Source organism: Rhinatrema bivittatum, chromosome 3, assembly GCF_901001135.1.
Source record: "Rhinatrema bivittatum chromosome 3, aRhiBiv1.1, whole genome shotgun sequence".
Lineage (NCBI taxonomy): Eukaryota > Metazoa > Chordata > Amphibia > Gymnophiona > Rhinatrematidae > Rhinatrema > Rhinatrema bivittatum.
Window position 1 is genome coordinate 175,632,865 of NC_042617.1, and position 16,408 is coordinate 175,649,272.

At 42.9% G+C, this 16,408-nt stretch overlaps 1 long non-coding RNA gene across 1 annotated transcript; it reads left to right on the plus strand.

Annotated features, from left to right (window-relative positions):
* Positions 1-660: 660 nt before the first annotated feature.
* On the plus strand, positions 661-15,368 carry LOC115088712. Its single transcript, XR_003855832.1, has 3 exons — positions 661-776; positions 14,447-14,526; positions 15,059-15,368. It is a non-coding gene; the product is annotated as an uncharacterized LOC115088712 (long non-coding RNA).
* The last annotated feature ends 1,040 nt before the right edge of the window (positions 15,369-16,408 follow it).

The following is a 16,408-nucleotide window of genomic DNA, read 5'->3' on the forward strand; positions in this document are numbered from 1 at the left end:
GGAACCAGATTAGCAGAAACATCTTGCAGTAACTTGGTAGCTGAATGCTCTGATTCTTACAGAGTAATATCTGTTTGTGCCAAGTCAGTAGCCACAGTTCCTATCAGCTGGGATGGGGGCTGAACTATACCTAGACTTAGAGAAACTTCTATGAAAGAGGCTTCAGAATTACAGTCCCATTGTAGCAATTCACCCAAGCACTGATATGGGCATCCATCAATCCTCAGATGGTGACAGGAGTGGGAGAAGACACCGAGATTTTGCTTTTCCTCTTTTTCACCATCTTGGAGTTGTTCTTCATTTGTAGCTGTTTCTGTGGCATTCTTTTGGAGTGTTTTGCTTGCTAGCAATGATTAGAGTGTATGACTGCCAGTGCAGTTTGAACACATTTGTGGAATGAGCTAGCTTCTTCTCTCCTTCATGAGTATGATATTAGGAGTGGGGGACTTTTTCCTGCATCACATATAGGTGTTCCAGATAATAATATTTTATGTTTTTTGAATTGTGATTTAGTTTATAGAATGATGTGCAATTTGACGCCTGCCTGCATATGTAGTGAACACCTCCGACTTCAGCTTTTTCATTTTTTTTGCCTATATTATTTTCACCCTTTTGGTTTTCTTTTTTAAATCACTAAACACTGCCATTTTCTTCTCTTTCAGGTTGGAAAGTATCGCGACTCTAACTTACCTAGATTATAGTGTAATGCAAATATTCTTTCATCTGCTGTCAGAAATACATCTTTTGAAAGAAGACCTCCTGGGAAAGAGGAGGAGGTGTGTTTCATGAAGTCCAGGTGCCAGGAACATGGCCATTTGCCATAGAGGTGGCTTTGTACACATTTCTAAAGCACTAAATTACAAGGAGGCTGGAATTCTGTCTGTATGAAAGGAGCCATATAAATCCGGATTCCAGTTATTTACTGGACATCAATCTATATGTCAAAACCGAACATATTGTAAAAATCCAGACTGAAAACAGGAGGCCTCTCAAATCACAAAATATAATTTTTTCTCTGAATAACCCCCCCACACACACACACACACACACACTTCATAGAAAAAGCAGTTGTTGGAGGCCAGTAATTATTGCACACGTCTATAAATCTGCAGTGCTTTAGTTTTAATTGGTGCTGACTGCTTGCCTGGTAATGCCTTTATTGTGCACCAAGCCATATAAGAAAGTCTGGAAAGTTTAATGCAAAGTCTACTTTCTTGTATTTGAAAGTCAGGAAAAGTGCTAATTGGCTTTTTTTTCTTTTCTTTTTTTTCAGAGGAGGTGCTTGTATGACCACTCTGTGATCTGAAAAGCCTTCTGTTCTTTTATAAATTGTGAAGGCATCAAGTCATTTTTCAATAGTCATGGATGCATGATCAATAGATACCTTTTGTCACTCCGCTCTGTATATTGGCCCTAAGTGAACAGGTTACTGGAAATGTCAGTGCCATATTACTTTCTCTACTCTAACTGCTTTTTCATATGCAGTGTTGACAGACCTATCGATCTCACACATTTTCTGCTTTTTAAATTTTATCACTCGTCCTGTATATCAGTTTCCTACTGCTCTGTGCATTGCCATCATTTTTTCTAAAGGGTTTTTTTTTTCCCTACTTTAAATAATGTGCTTATTTTTCCATTTGGATATGTCTCCCAGGGATCAGAAAATAAACCCATACATTTCAGATTCATCTCCCCCCTTCCTCCTCAGTTTTCTTAAAGTTGAATTATCATCATTAATAGTGGAATGAACTCCAGAGGTCATTCTTTTCTGCATAAAAATCTCCTATAATCAAACAAGAGATGATGCCATTGGCTGCATGCGAACACTAATCCCTTTCAAGGGCAATGGAGTTTAGAAGAGACAAAAGTGTGAGTTCTTCTTTTCACATTAACTATCAGTTACTTTCCTAATTGGATAAAGGCCTGATTTTCAGAAGCATTTATACACTCAAAACAGAGTTTTTCCATGTAGAAATACACTTGACTCGTGTAAGTGGGCTTTTGGAAAATGCTATAATATATGCCATTGAATTGTCAATAGGTTGTATCTGTGTTAAGTGCACATAACGTGGTCAAATGAGTTTTGAAAATTGCTACGATAGTATGTTGCATTTAATGCATAACTTCTTTGAAAATTCATCTGCAAGACTGTCAATAAATGTGCATAACTCTATCAAAAAGTACTAGGCACTAGATTGTGCATCAAACCCGTATTGGTATTGGAATAATAGAAAACACACAATCTAAATTCTGTTCCCTGTTTTTCTGTGAATGATCATGGAAATCTTAGCAGCAATCTCATTGACCAGCTGCAAGTTGCCACTACAGTTGCTTTCTGATTGGTTGATTTGTACTTCTGCATGGACTTAGTAGTAAGGGATACTGGACGTTTTTTATGTATTCAGGCTGGTATATAACTATTAGCTGTAGTCACTGTGAGGTCCATATTCAGAAGCATTTAGCTGGATACCTGAGTAGTCATGGCTGAGTGGTTAAGGCAATAAACTAGAAATCCATTGGGTGTATACCTGTGCAGGTTTAAATCCTGATGACTATGGCAGTGAATGCTTGCTTCACAATGTCATCTTTCTCCTCACTCAGGTACTTTGGGGCTGAATTTTCACTTGGTAACTTGCCTGCCTGGTGTAAAGATGTCGGACCTCCGGCGTCCCATAGATAGGATTTTAAATAGTGCTGGGGAGGAACCAGCTGTCTTGGTATATGTGGGCACTGATGACATAGGAAAATTAGGAGGGATGTTCCGGAAGCCGAATTTAGGATAATGTTCTCAGAAATGCTCCCCATTCCACATGCAGGACCCTAGAGGCAGGCAGAGCTCAAAAGTCTCAATGTGTGGATGATACAATGGTACAGAGAAAAGGGCTTTAGGTTTGTTAGGAAATGGGCATCATTTTGGCGAAGAGGGAACCTTTTCCAAAAGGATGGAGCCACCTTAACCAGAGTGGAGCCAGGCTGCTGGTACTAATTCTTTAAAAAGGAAATAGTGCAGCTTTTAAACTAGATGAAGTGGGAAAGCTGTTAGTCACTCAGAAGTGCATGGTTCAGAATGATGTATCTTTAAAGGATATTAACAAAATAGGGAAGTTAGGACATCCCAGAAATAAATGCTAAAGTGGCCCAGGTGCCTTGAAGTAAAGCGCAGAAAGATTGCACATTACCCCATTTACTAATAAGCAGGCTGTTAATACAAATAAAACACATACTTTTAAATGTCTGTTTACAAACGCTAGAAGTCTAAAAAATAATTTGGGAGAATTAGAGTATATAGCACTGAATGAAGCAGAACCCGAGCACTTTTTCAGGTTCCCAATAAGCCCTGGGACATGACATGGGAGTGCAGTTAATGAGAGACATAATTAGGGAAGGATCCATTTGTATGCAGCCATGTTGAGGGTACTGTAATGGATATCCCACTTGGAGGTTTTATAGCAGAGCTCTGCTAAGGGCTCTGGGGGCATTATAAGTTGCAGTTTGGGAGGAAGGTTGGAGATTTTTCCTTAGTGTAATAGCCTCAGGCCGCTGTCCCGCCTCACTGGTCTTCGGAGTTGGAGCGATGTTCCCCTGGATGGCTTGGGTTGAGTGCCTGCAGTGATTACTCTTAAGAAACAGCCTTTAGTCTCTTGTCCTCCTGCCTTCAAGCAGTGCTAGCCTTTCAGGTCAATCCATATCAGTCCAGACTTCTCAGGAACAATGCTTGCCGTTTGCAGTATACTGTCCCAGGGCAGCTGCCTGACCCCAGGCCCCCATTTTAGCAGCTTCATCTGAGTCCTTCCCTCCCCTCCTTACCTGGCAGAGAAACTGAGGGAGCATTGCCGCTCCAACTAGCAACGGCCTACTGCTTGTTTCAGCTTTTAGTCCTAAAGGTAAACAGAAAAATACAACAAAACACAATCCTGCCAGTAATCAGTTCACTGCACCAGCAACTCTCCAAGTAATTATTGGCCCTCTCAGTCTTTGGGGTAAAACAACAGAGTCCAAATCAAACACCCCAAAATAAGCTCCCTGTTAAGGCCCTCCTGACATGCTGGGAGAATACCAGCAGTTTTTCTTCTCTTCTCTTTTTTTTTTTTTAAGTTTCCTCCCCCTTAGTAATTCCAACACCTTCTCTCCAGTAGGCGAGTTTATTCGTCAGACTCTTTAACACACCTACACTCTCTGTCAGCAGTACACTGCTGACAGAGAGTGTGGGGATTTCAATCTCCCTCTCCTCCCACTGAAAGCCACTAGGCAGGCAGCCCTCAGTAACTCCCTTTGCATTCTCTGCACCTCCAAAAAGGAAATCTTTATCCCGACTCACCTCTTCTGGGCTATTCCAATGTATCCATGAGCTCCATGTTGTCCTGGAACTCCTCTGCTTCTTGGCACTCCATGGGATCTGAGGCCAGGTCAGCTGCTTCCCCTCCCCCAGTGGATTCTCCTTCTGGTATTTCAGAGCAAGCCCCACCCTTCTCCTGCCATACATAATTCCAATCAAACTCGGCTTCACCCCTCCTACCTGGTTCTCCTACAACCCAGGGCCTTTGGGCTTGGTCCCTTCCCACTAAGGAGCCTGGGACTTGTAGTACTGGAGGACTTTTCCGGGTTCCTAAGCTTCCGCTGTCTCTGCCTAGCTCTTTGCCTTTGCGGCCGTGGGGGAGTAGGGGGCAGCCAGACTTCCACCACTCTTGGTTATATTTTTGGACTGCCTGGGGGCTTGGACTCCCATCCTGCCTGGGATCCTTTGGGACTGGTCGAGAGCTCCACTGCTGTGCTCTTCTACCGAGGATGAGAGTGGTTTTCCTTGCAATATTTTGGCTTTTAGGCTTTTATGTGGTAGAAGCCTTGCTGGACACCAGGGCCATTCAGGGAACAGGGAACCCTGGTGTTCGGGATGCCCAGGGATAGGGAAGACCTGTTCCAGAAATGGTGGTGACTAGTCACAAGGGGCAACTCCAGCATTATTTCTTTTTGGGAATCAGAAGAAGTTATTTTTGAACATCTGGGAGGAAGTGTTTTCTGCTCCCTTCCTACCCATCCACGGACCTGAGAAGCAGCAGTTACAGCCTGGATTCCTCCCAAACGTGATTCCTGTTGAAATAACAGAAGGAAAAGAACTACTAACTGTGAGTAAGAACCTATTTACAGTTTGGAGGACAGCGATCCAGAGTCTTCAAGCCCTGGGGGGGGGGGGGGGGGGAAGAGGATTTATTCTCTGTGTAGAGGCAGGATTTTAGGCCATCTTGGAAGAGGGTTCCCATTCATTTAAGAATTACTCTGCCCACTGGGACGACCATCTCACCTAATCCAGGAGGGTAGAAAGTTCCCTTGCCTACTTAAAAGACTCCCTCACAGATAGAGGACAAAGAATTTGTAAAAAGAGCCAGGAAGGCTGTGGTGCTGGAAACATATTTATTGTGCCATTAACTAATCAATGTTTGCAGTAAATACTTTATTTTTTTAACATTAACCCAGCAGTTCCAGCATGCTTATTTGGGCACACAGCATACTGTGAATAGAAAGAACCCTCTCCAGGGAGTGCAACTGGAGGGATTTCCTCCTGCTGGAGAAGATTATAGCCAGAGGAACTGCTCAGAGCCTGTTTTAAAAACACCTGAACTTTTCTCCGCGGAGCTGAGTTGAGCCACGCCCCCTGTGAGGTCATCGGACCGGGTCTGGAACTGGTTAAAGCCAGGGGAGCGTGAGAGGTCTCTTGGGAGTGCAACTGGAGGGATTTCCTCCTGCTGGAGGAGATTATAGCCAGAGGAACTGCTCAGAGCCTGTCTTAAAAACACCTGAACTTTTCTCCGCGGAGCTGAGTTGAGCCACGCCCCCTGTGAGGTCATCGGACCGGGTCTGGAACTGGTTAAAGCCAGGGGGCTGTGGCGCCCAGCCGCCGGTGCCCTGCCAAAGGAGCGCGTCTAAGGGGCGCGCTCCTTCCTGTCTCCAGCCAACATTGGAGATAATTTCCTGAAGGTACATGGGCAGGAAAAGGAAAATTAAGGCATTTCCTTCTGTTCCAACTTCTGGGGTGGTTAGGGGGCCCATGGATAGTCATATAATACGTAGAGTGAATGATGTTTCCCTAAATCCTAACCCAGATGTATCTTTTTCCTCGGGCTCAATAAAGAGTCCCGGCTATCATTCATCACCTCGGAGCCAAGACTCTAGATCTGGTAATGTTTTAAGTGTTTCCTTAACTGATTCAATTCCTCAAAATAAGGAAATGGTTGCTGTAGTGGGAGGCTTGGATACGTCTCCACCTGCAGCCATATCCGATGGAATAATAGAAGCTTCTAATTTAGAAATACCTGATTTAAATAATGTGACCCTGCTTGATGTCTGGAAAGCAAAAAGTCTGGCGGAAGAAAGGATTACCAAAGAGGTAAAGAGAGGTGACAAAACTTTTTTCAGATACATCAGAGAAAGGTCCGAAGTGGTATAGTGAAACTAAAAGATGAAAAGGATCAATTTGTGGACGGAGACGAAGAAAAGATGGAAATATTAAACAAATACTTCAGTTCGGAGTTCACTAAGAAAGACCCTGGAGAAGAAGTACTGGCTCAGCACGGCCCCCACAGCCACATTGGAGGCATCAACTTCCACCACAATGGGCCGGCTGGGATCCGGATGACGAAGGCAGGTGTCTAACAAGAAGGCTTCCTTAAGGGCCTCAAAGGCTTGGCAGGCGGGAACAGGCCAATCCACCGCGTTGGCCCCCTTTCGGGTGAGGGCAGTCAACGGGGCCACAATACGGGAGTAGTTAGGAATAAAGTGACGGTAGAAATTGGAAAAACCGAGGAAGCATTGCAATGCTTTAAGGCCCTTAGGCCAGGGCCAGTTCTCGAAGAGTTATGGTATATAACTTAATGACGGTATAGAATAGATTTTAAATAAATACATAGATTTGCTATTTTAAAGAGGAAACAAAGAAATAAATAGATCCTGGATTTTGGTAGGAGGCTGACTTGTTATAAAAATCAATGGAATAGAAGTAATTCTGAGGAATGAAAGATCAGGTTTCGAAAAGCTCAGGCAGTCCTTAATGATCTTCTTCATCAGAAGGCATTAGGTGCCCTTTTTATTTAAAAGCATAAATTGTTCCAATATGGCACTGAGCTGGGATGGCTAATAGCCAACTTTTCAAAGTCCCATTCCCAATCCAAATTTATTAGTAATATCAAAAAACCAAATGGTTCCTTTGCCACCTCCACCTCTGACACAGGGGACGTGTTTAGGTTTTTTACCAAACGTACCAAATTTAGATTGCCAAAATGAATTTTTTGCACAGTTAAAAACTCCCTCATCTATTGCCTGAATAGGTAGCTAACCTGAATAAACCGATCTCTATGCAGGAAGTTCCATTGTTATAAAAGAGCTGAAATTGTATAAATTGCAGGGGCCAGATGGCTTATATTCTTTGTTTTACAAATTGCTCCAAAATTCTGTAGACCCTGATCTCTGTGCTCTATTTAACTATATGATACAACATTGTGACATACCAGATTCCATATCAGTAGCAGCTATCACAATCCTGGGAGGGATTTAACTGACCTTGGTTCGTACAGACCTATTTCATTACTGCCTCAAGATGTTAAAATTTATGCTAAAATATTAGCTAACTGACTAAAGTATATTTTACCCAATTTGATCTCTCCAGAACAGACTGGATTTGTTTAGGCAGGAAGCCTATTACTAATATAAGGCAGTTATTAGTGACATTGGAAAACCTATCACTCACAGAAAGTAGCAGACCCTCTACTGATCTGTTTGAATGCGTAAAAAGCCTTTGATAGGGTGGCCTGGGATTTTCTTTTTACCTCTTTAAAGGCTTTTGGTTTTGAGGGTTCATTCTTATCTGCTATCCAACTTCTTTATAAACACCCTAAAGCGCTTATTTGACTCAATGGTACTATGTCTTCCTTATTCAGTTTAAGGAGGGGAACTTGACAGGGATTCCCGTTATCGCCTCTCTTATTTGTTTTATCATTGGAGCTGTTAGTGTGCAAAATTAAACAGGATTTAGCCATCACTGTATTTTCTATAGGGTCCCATGAGTTGAAAATCCTGCGTTTTGCAGATGACTTGTTGATGGTACTGACTAATGCCCGGGTTACTTTTGAAGCATATTCATAACTTTGGTTCCTTTTCTGGTTTAAAATTCAACTTATCCTAGTCAGAGTGAGCGATCCAGGCTTTGAACTCCACAGCCCCAGCTTTCAGAGGCCCTGCACCCTTGTAGCAGAAGATGACCGGAAGCGCACAACCACCTTAAACCTCTTTACTATACTCTATTCATTTACCTTATCTGTTTACTAGGCAGGGGTGTGGTACTTTATGTCCGGGAGGTTATAGAGTCCAACAGGTTAAAGATCATACAAGAGACTAAATGCTCAGTAGAATCTATATGGGTAGAAATCCCATGCATGTTGGGTAAGAGTATAGTGATAGGAGTATACTACCGTCCACCTGGACAAAATGGTCAGACAGATGATGAAATGCTAAGAGAAATCAGGGAAGCAAACCAATTTGGCAGTGCAATAACAATGGGAGAATTCAATTGCCCCAATATTGACTGGGTAAATGTAACATCAGGATTTGCTAGAGACATAAAGTTCCTGGATGAAATAAATGATTGCTTCATGGAGCAATTGGTTCAGGAACCAACAAGAGAGGGAGCTATTTTAGATTTAATTCTTAGTGGAACGCAGGATTTGGTGAGAGAGGTAATGGTGGTGGGGCCACTTGGCAACAGTGGTCATAACATGATCAAATTTAAACTAATAACTAGAAGTGGGACAATAAGTAAATCTGCAGCTCTAACACTAAACATTCAAAAGGGAAACTGATAAAATGAGGAAAATAGAAAAAAACTGAAAGGTGCAGCTGCAAAGGTTAAAAGTGTTCAACAGGCTTGGACATTGTTTAACCTAGAGGCACAGTCCATATGTATTCCACACATTAAGAAAGGTGGAAGGAAGGCAAAACGATTACCGTCATGGTTAAAAGGTGAGGTGAAAGAGGCTATTTTAGCCAAAAAAAATCCTTCAAAAATTGGAAGAAGGATCCATCTGAAGAAAATAGGATAAAACATAAGCATTGTCAAGTTAAGTGTAAAACATTGATAAGACAAGCGAAGAGAGAATTTGAAATGAAGTTGGCCATAGAGGCAAAAACTCATAACAAAAACTTTTTAAAATATATCCAAACCAAGAAACCTGTGAGGGAGTCGGTTGGACCATTAGATGACAGAGGGGTTAAAGGGGCTCTTAGGGAAGATAAGGCCATTGCAGAAAGATTAAATAAATTCTTTGCTTCCGTGTTTGCTAATGAGGATGTTGGGGAGAGACCAGTTCCGGAGATGGTTTTCAGGGGTGATGAGTCAGACGAACTGAACGAAATCACTGTGAACCTGGAAGATGTAGTAGGCCAGATTGACAAACTAAAGAGTAGCAAATCACCTGGACCGGATGATATGCATCCTAGGGTACTGAAGGAACTAAAAAATGAAATTTCTGATCTATTAGTTAAAATTTGTAACCTATCATTAAAATCATCCATTGTACCTGAAGACTGGAGGGTGGCCAATGTAACCTCAATATTTAAAAAAGGCTCCAGAGGCGATCCGGGTAACTATAGACCAGTAAGCCTAACTTCAGTGCCGGGAAAAATAGTGGAAACTATTCTCAAGATCAAAATCGTAGAGCATATAGAAAGACATGATTTAATGGAACACAGTCAACACGGATTTACCCAAGGGAAGTCTTGCCTAACAAATCTGCTTCATTTTTTTTTGAAGGGGTTAATAAACATGTGGATAAAGGTGAACCGGAAGATGTAATGTATTTGGATTTTCAGAATGTGTTTGACAAAGTCCCTCATGAGAGGCTTCTACGAAAACTAAAAAGTCATGGGATAGGAGGCAATGTCCTTTCGTGGATTACAAACTGGTTAAAAGACAGGAAACAGAGAGTAGGATTAAATGGTCAATTTTCTCAGTGGAAAAGGGTAAACAGTGGAGTGCCTCAAGGATCTGTACTTGGACTGGTGCTTTTCAATAAATATATGTTCAATGCTACTCCCCCCAAGGGGAGGAGCAGCACTTTGTAATACTCCGAAGCGGAGTTATCAATCTATAGTGGGTAGGTTCTCCATAGAGTGACAGTCTGTATGGTATAGCTCTAGTAGTGTGGGGAAGAACACTTGAGGTAAATGGTGAATCCCTGGGCCGATGGCAGATGACAGTGCCCCCAGGAGGATAACCTGAGAGGGACCACCGGCTAGGCTGGAGTATGGAGACAAACACAGGTAGTTCTTTATTTAGACAGGAAGTAGAACCACCAAAGGTGGCAGTAGTGAGCTGATGTGCCCGGCAGGGCTGAAGTCCCTCAGATACTGGAATTGCTGTCTCTGGGTTGTTGAGAATTGTAGAGATCTGTAATGGCTTCTCTGCAACAGAGTCTTCAGTATATTCAGGAACAGGAGCCGTAGGCGAGTGCTGGTTCCTATAAGCAGTCTGAAATGAGAACTCACAATATCTGCGTATGAGATGGCTTCTGGAATAGAAGAGAGTCTTTGGAGGGTTTTAGGAACATAGGCCCTCGTGGAGCACGTACCGGTTCCTATCTGCAATCTATAATAGTAACTCAAAATCTCCGTACCTGCGATAACGTCTTAGACAGAAGGGAGTCTTGGAGATTAGGAACATAGGCCCTCATGGAGCGAGTACCGTTTCCTATTTGTAATAGAACTCACTGTGTTCACGTCTGTGATCGCTTCCAGGTACTCAGGAGTCTTCTGAGCATTCAGGGATGTAGGCCCTCGAGGAGCAAGTACCAGATCCCGTCTTAGCAATCTGAAATCAAGAAGAGAGAGTGGGGCCCCCGGGAAGCAGGTACCCCTAGGTATATTCAAGGAGGCAGAGTAGCTTGGGCGAATCGTATCCAAGGGAGAGAGATTCGAGACCTTGCTAACTCGATTCGAAGTTGCAAGCAAAAGTCCTTTTAAAGTGGAAGCGGATGACGTCATTACGGGGGAATGACCCCGAGGTACGCGCCTTTGCCGGTACAAACTCTGGAGCGCGCGCACGCGTGCCTTTACATCATCAGGAACATGGCGGATCCGCAGAGTCAGGCCAGCCTGGGGAATCCGGGGAAAAGTGGCAAGGAGACGCCGCAGCAGCAAGCCATCCATCAGGCCTGGAGGGAGTCACCACAGAGGTAAAGAGGGTGGAGCGAGGGTAATAAACAGGCCCGTATGCAACAATATATAAATGATCTGGAAAGGAATACAACGAGTGAGGTTATCAAATTTGCGGATGATACAAAATTATTCAGAGTAGTTAAATCACAAGCGGACCGTGATACATTACAGGAGGACCTTGCAAGACTGGAAGATTGGGCATCCAAATGGCAGATGAAATTTAATGTGGACAAGTGCAAGGTGTTGCATATAGGGAAAAATAACCCTTGCTGTAGTTACACGATGTTAGGTTCCATATTAGGAGCTACCACCCAGGAAAAAGATCTAGGCATCATAGTGGATAATACTTTAAAATCGTCGGCTCAGTGTGCTGCAGCAGTTAAAAAAGCAAACAGAATGTTAGGAATTATTAGAAAGGGAATGGTGAATAAAACGGAAAATGTCATAATGCCTCTGTATCGCTCCATGGTGAGACCGCACCTTGAATACTGTGTACAATTCTGGTCGCCGCATCTCAAAAAAGATATAATTGCGATGGAGAAGGTACAGAGAAGGGCGACCAAAATGATAAGGGGAATGGAACAGCTCCCCTTGCGCGCGCTGTCCCCTGATTTTATAACATGCGCGTGGCTGCACGCATACATTTGTGCATGCCAGGTTGCGCGCACAAATGTACGCCCGTGCGTATGTTTTAAAATCTGCCCCTACGTGTACCAACCTTATTTAAATATTCCTGAGCAAACATGCAAATGACAGTTTGAGTTGTTTCCTTAATATTACATGAGTGTTAGAAAGCAAAAAAGGCTTGGGGGACTGAGGTAGGGTGAAGTGCATTTATGGGATGTCATGATGTACAGAGATGGGGTGACCAGCCTGAGTTGGGACTTTTGCCACTGGCTCGTACTTAGCTCCTGTTTCCCTCCCTTTCTTCCCCCCCCCCCCTGCAAAATACACTTGGAGGTCTTGGCCGAATGCACATGTCTATATGATAAATGCCAAATAATTTACTAAAAGAAAGGCCCAGGAAAGTGCCCCTGCAGTGGCCTTTTTATTGCCTTTGAAACCATTTTTCATATTCCTTCTACTGCCAGAAAGTAAATTACAAAGGTAATTTTTTTTTTTTTAGTAGGAAAGAGTGCATGTATTTGTCTGCCATTTTTTTTTTTATAATACATTCATTACCAGATTCATGACTCTGATTAAAGCTGTCACCTGTTATAAACTAAAAATAGATTTTCATTTTACTGTTTCCCCCACATCCAATTCTATGGCTTCTGGCTCTCAGTGCTTGTTACTCATCCACTTTTACAAGAAAAACTGGGATGAGTTTAGGAAAATAAATGTAACAAGCATGCAGACACAGGGCTGTTGCAATCAGGGTTACAATCTGTGTAGATGCACATGGCGGCATCTTCGGGGGGGGGGGGGGGGGAGGATAGCAACTGGAACCATAGAGCATGGCAGGAGTATGAGAGTAGGACTACCTTTAGTACCAATAGTGCCCTGTGCAAGCAAAGGGAATAACATCTTTCATGGTTGAAGGAGGGGTTCCCCTAGAGTGCTGCAGGGGGTAGTACCCCTTCCAAACAGCCTCAGTGTTCCAGAGCCAACAGCATCCTGTGCAAGTATACAGATCACACAGTCCTAAAGCAACAAGACAGCTAGTGGGGATGGGGTTTGGAGGGAGTGCAAGAGAGTTTGGAGAGTAAAGAGCGTGAAAGGGCTGTGGGTGGGAGGTAGAAGAAATCCAAGAGAACCAACAGGAAGGGGTGAATAGGGGTGGGGGATGAAAAAGTCAGAAGTGGCAATGGGAGGACTAATAGAGAGCCAGAGATGGTATCAGGATGGGAATGGAACACATGTGATAAAGGAGGGTGACTTTTGTGAAAGAGTGCCAGGGTTGGTGATGGGGAAACAGGATTTGAGAGAGAGACTGCATAATCATATGGGTTATCTGGACAATTTTCATATCTAAATATAGTCCTGGATGACCTCCACAGAGTTAGACAAGGCTGATGATTCCCTACTAATTTTTTTCAATCTGACAGCGACATTTGATACGGTGGACAATATTATTGTCCTGAACCACTTATCTGAGATGGAGGTTGGAGGAACTGCATTAATCTCAAGAGAGGAGATTACAGGAAGTTGCATTAAGAGATTGCTTATAATCGGGCGGATTTTAAAAGCCTAGCTCGCGTAAATCCGCCCGGATTTATGCGAGCAGGGCCTTGCGCGCCGGCGCGCCTATTTTCCATAGGCCGCTGGCGTGCGCAGAGCCCCGGGACGCACGTAGGTCCCTGGGTTTTGGAAGGGGGCGTGTCGGGGGGCGGGACTCGATGACGCGGCATTTTGAGGGCGGGGCGTGGCATTTTGGGGGCGGGACCGGGGGCGTGGCGCCGGCCCGGGGGCGTGGTCCAGGCCTCCGGACCACGCCCCCGGGCAAAGGTAAGGGGGAGGTTAGATAGGGCCGGGGGGGGTGGGCCTCGAAGCAGCCTCGGAGGGAATGGAGGCAGGCTGCGCGGCTCAGCACGCGCCAGCTGCCCAAAATCAGCAGCCTTGCGCGCGCCGATCCAGGATTTTAGAGGATATGCGCGGCTATGCGCGTATCTTATAAAATCCAGCGTACTTTTGTTTGCGCCTGCTGCGCAAACAAAAGTACGCGATCGCGCTGTTTTTAAAAATCTACCCCAATATCTCTGGCCTCCCTCCTTCAGAGTCCTACAAGACTCCATGCTATTTAATATTCACTTTCAGCCTTTAAAGAAATTAATCCAGTAGTATGGAATGAAATATTAAATTTTCACAGATGATGTCCAGCTGTATGCAGCATTAACCCTTTATCAAGATGAGTCTCTGCTGCTGTCTGCAGCTTCTGTGGGGTGTGGTCTTGCTCCTATTTGACGTTAATATCAGGGCAGCTAAAGGGGCAGAGTGGAATTGCCCTGCTTACCTCTGCAGTGTACTTTATCTCCATTTAGCTAGACTGCTGCTTATTGCACTTTTTGCTGCTAGTGATGCTTCTCTGCCTACCTTTGAGCCTCTGCCGCTGTCTACAGCTTCTATGAGGTATGGCCTCACCTTTTTGTGACATCATTATCAGGACAGCTAAAGGGGTTTGGCCCTTAGGCAGACCCACACCAAAGGGCCAAGTCTTTTAGTGAATCACTTTATGCGCCCTTTGTGGCTTGGTTGAGTGCATTATCTTGTTACACCTGTTAAACTGTTCTTTATCCTTCTTTTTTAGATAATTCGACTGCTGCTTTGATATTTGAGGATGAAGTTAGCAGACATGGTTATGTTTAATAATAATCACCACTATTATAGGTAGGAGCTATCATGGGGAAGACTGGATCGTGGTGGACATAACAGTTTAAAACAGCATTGTCTTGTTAATACCCAATTAAATGCTGCAAATCTTGGGAAATTACAATAGGCCTTCATTTGTTTGTTTATTCTTTTTAAAATATGGTCTTATTAATACCCGTGCATTACAAAAACATGGTTTTGGGATGGGAATTCCCTTTGCCTGGCACTCTATGTACTTTTTGTAACAAATGTTGGCAAGAAAAGGGTTGCTATTTTCTTAAAAAATCTTAAAGAACTAGATTTGCAACCTAATAATAAATTGATGCTTTGCTAATTTAAACTCTTGTGGGTTGGCTTTTTAATATTTTGATTTACAACCCCCCCCCCCCCCCCCCCCCCCCATATGCCTCTAATCTCCCAATGCATGAAATCTTAGATCTTGTCAGCAACTGCGTGGCAAGATATCAGCATATACTGCTTTTAAGGAATTTTACTGTTCATTTTGACAATGCTACCAGAGCCACTGATTCATTCTTTATCTCTAACCTAGATGCCATGGGCTTTTATCAATGGATTTCAGAACCCACGCATAAAGCAGGCCATACTGCTTCTGGATCAAGTTCTAATTTTAGGGTGGACTGAGATTAATACTGATTCAATATTCATTCTGTCCTTTTCCTGGTCTGATCATTGTTTCATAATGTTTAAAAATTAAATGGGTGTTAGAAAAATGGTGCTTCACAGCAAGGAGGCTAACACCTATACTGTATAGTATGTATATGGAAGAGTGAAAATCTACTCCTTTATTTTATAACCTACGCCCATATGTTATATGCAGTTTATATTATATATGTAAATGTATCTTTGTGTGACATATAAAAAAAAAAGCACGAATAAACGCACTTCTCCAGATAAGTTTTGATTTATCCGGTTATGTAGCGGCACTTACCTAGACACTCTCCGATTTATCCATCTAGCTGGATAAAGCTTAAAAACGTTACTTATCCAGCTAAGACAGATAGCCAGCTTAATCTGAAAAGATCTACTTCTCTGGATGTGTAAGATAGACAGCTAAATCTGCAATTTATCCGGATAAGTATTTGAAATGTATCTGTCTAACTTACTTATCCAGATAAGTAACTGTATTGGAAAGTTATCTGTTTATCTTACTTAACTGGATAAGTAGCACTTTTCAGAGATATCCAGCTATGTGACTTAGCCAGAGAAGTAGCATTTTTAAGACTTATCCTGCTAAGTAGCAGCTCATCTGGATAAATGCTGCTGCTTAGCTGAATAAACCGAAATTTATCCAGATAAATGCCATTTTCAAGATTTATCTGGCTGAGTAGCGGCAAAGCCTCTATTTATTTATTTATTTATTTATTTATTTATTTATTTAATTCTTTTATATACCGACCTTCATGATGGGTGTCATATCAAATCGGTTTACATGGAACAAGGGGTAAACATTCTATCAACCATTTAACAGTAAATGGGAATTTATCCAGATAAGTAGCGCACTACTGCTATTCTTGCATATTTTTACATTTAACTTTAAAAATGTACACTTGGAGATTTTACCTGTGTAATGTACCCCTATTTAATCCAGTAAGTCAGGTTTTACGCGTGTAAGTCGGGAGATTTTCTAACATGCCAGTGGCAATGAAATTACCAGTATTACCAATTAGTCTACCAGTTCACCCAATGCATCTGCAGGTCATCAAGACCCTCCTGGCTTTTCAGCCTCAACTCTTCCAGTTTCACCCAGACTCCCCACCCAGTCAGTAGTTCACTTTTAGGATGTTTCCGATCACTTAGTCCAGAAATAGAGCAGATATAAATATACGCAAGTAAGCTGCCAAATGTACATGCGTAAATTGTTTATAAAATAGCAACATGC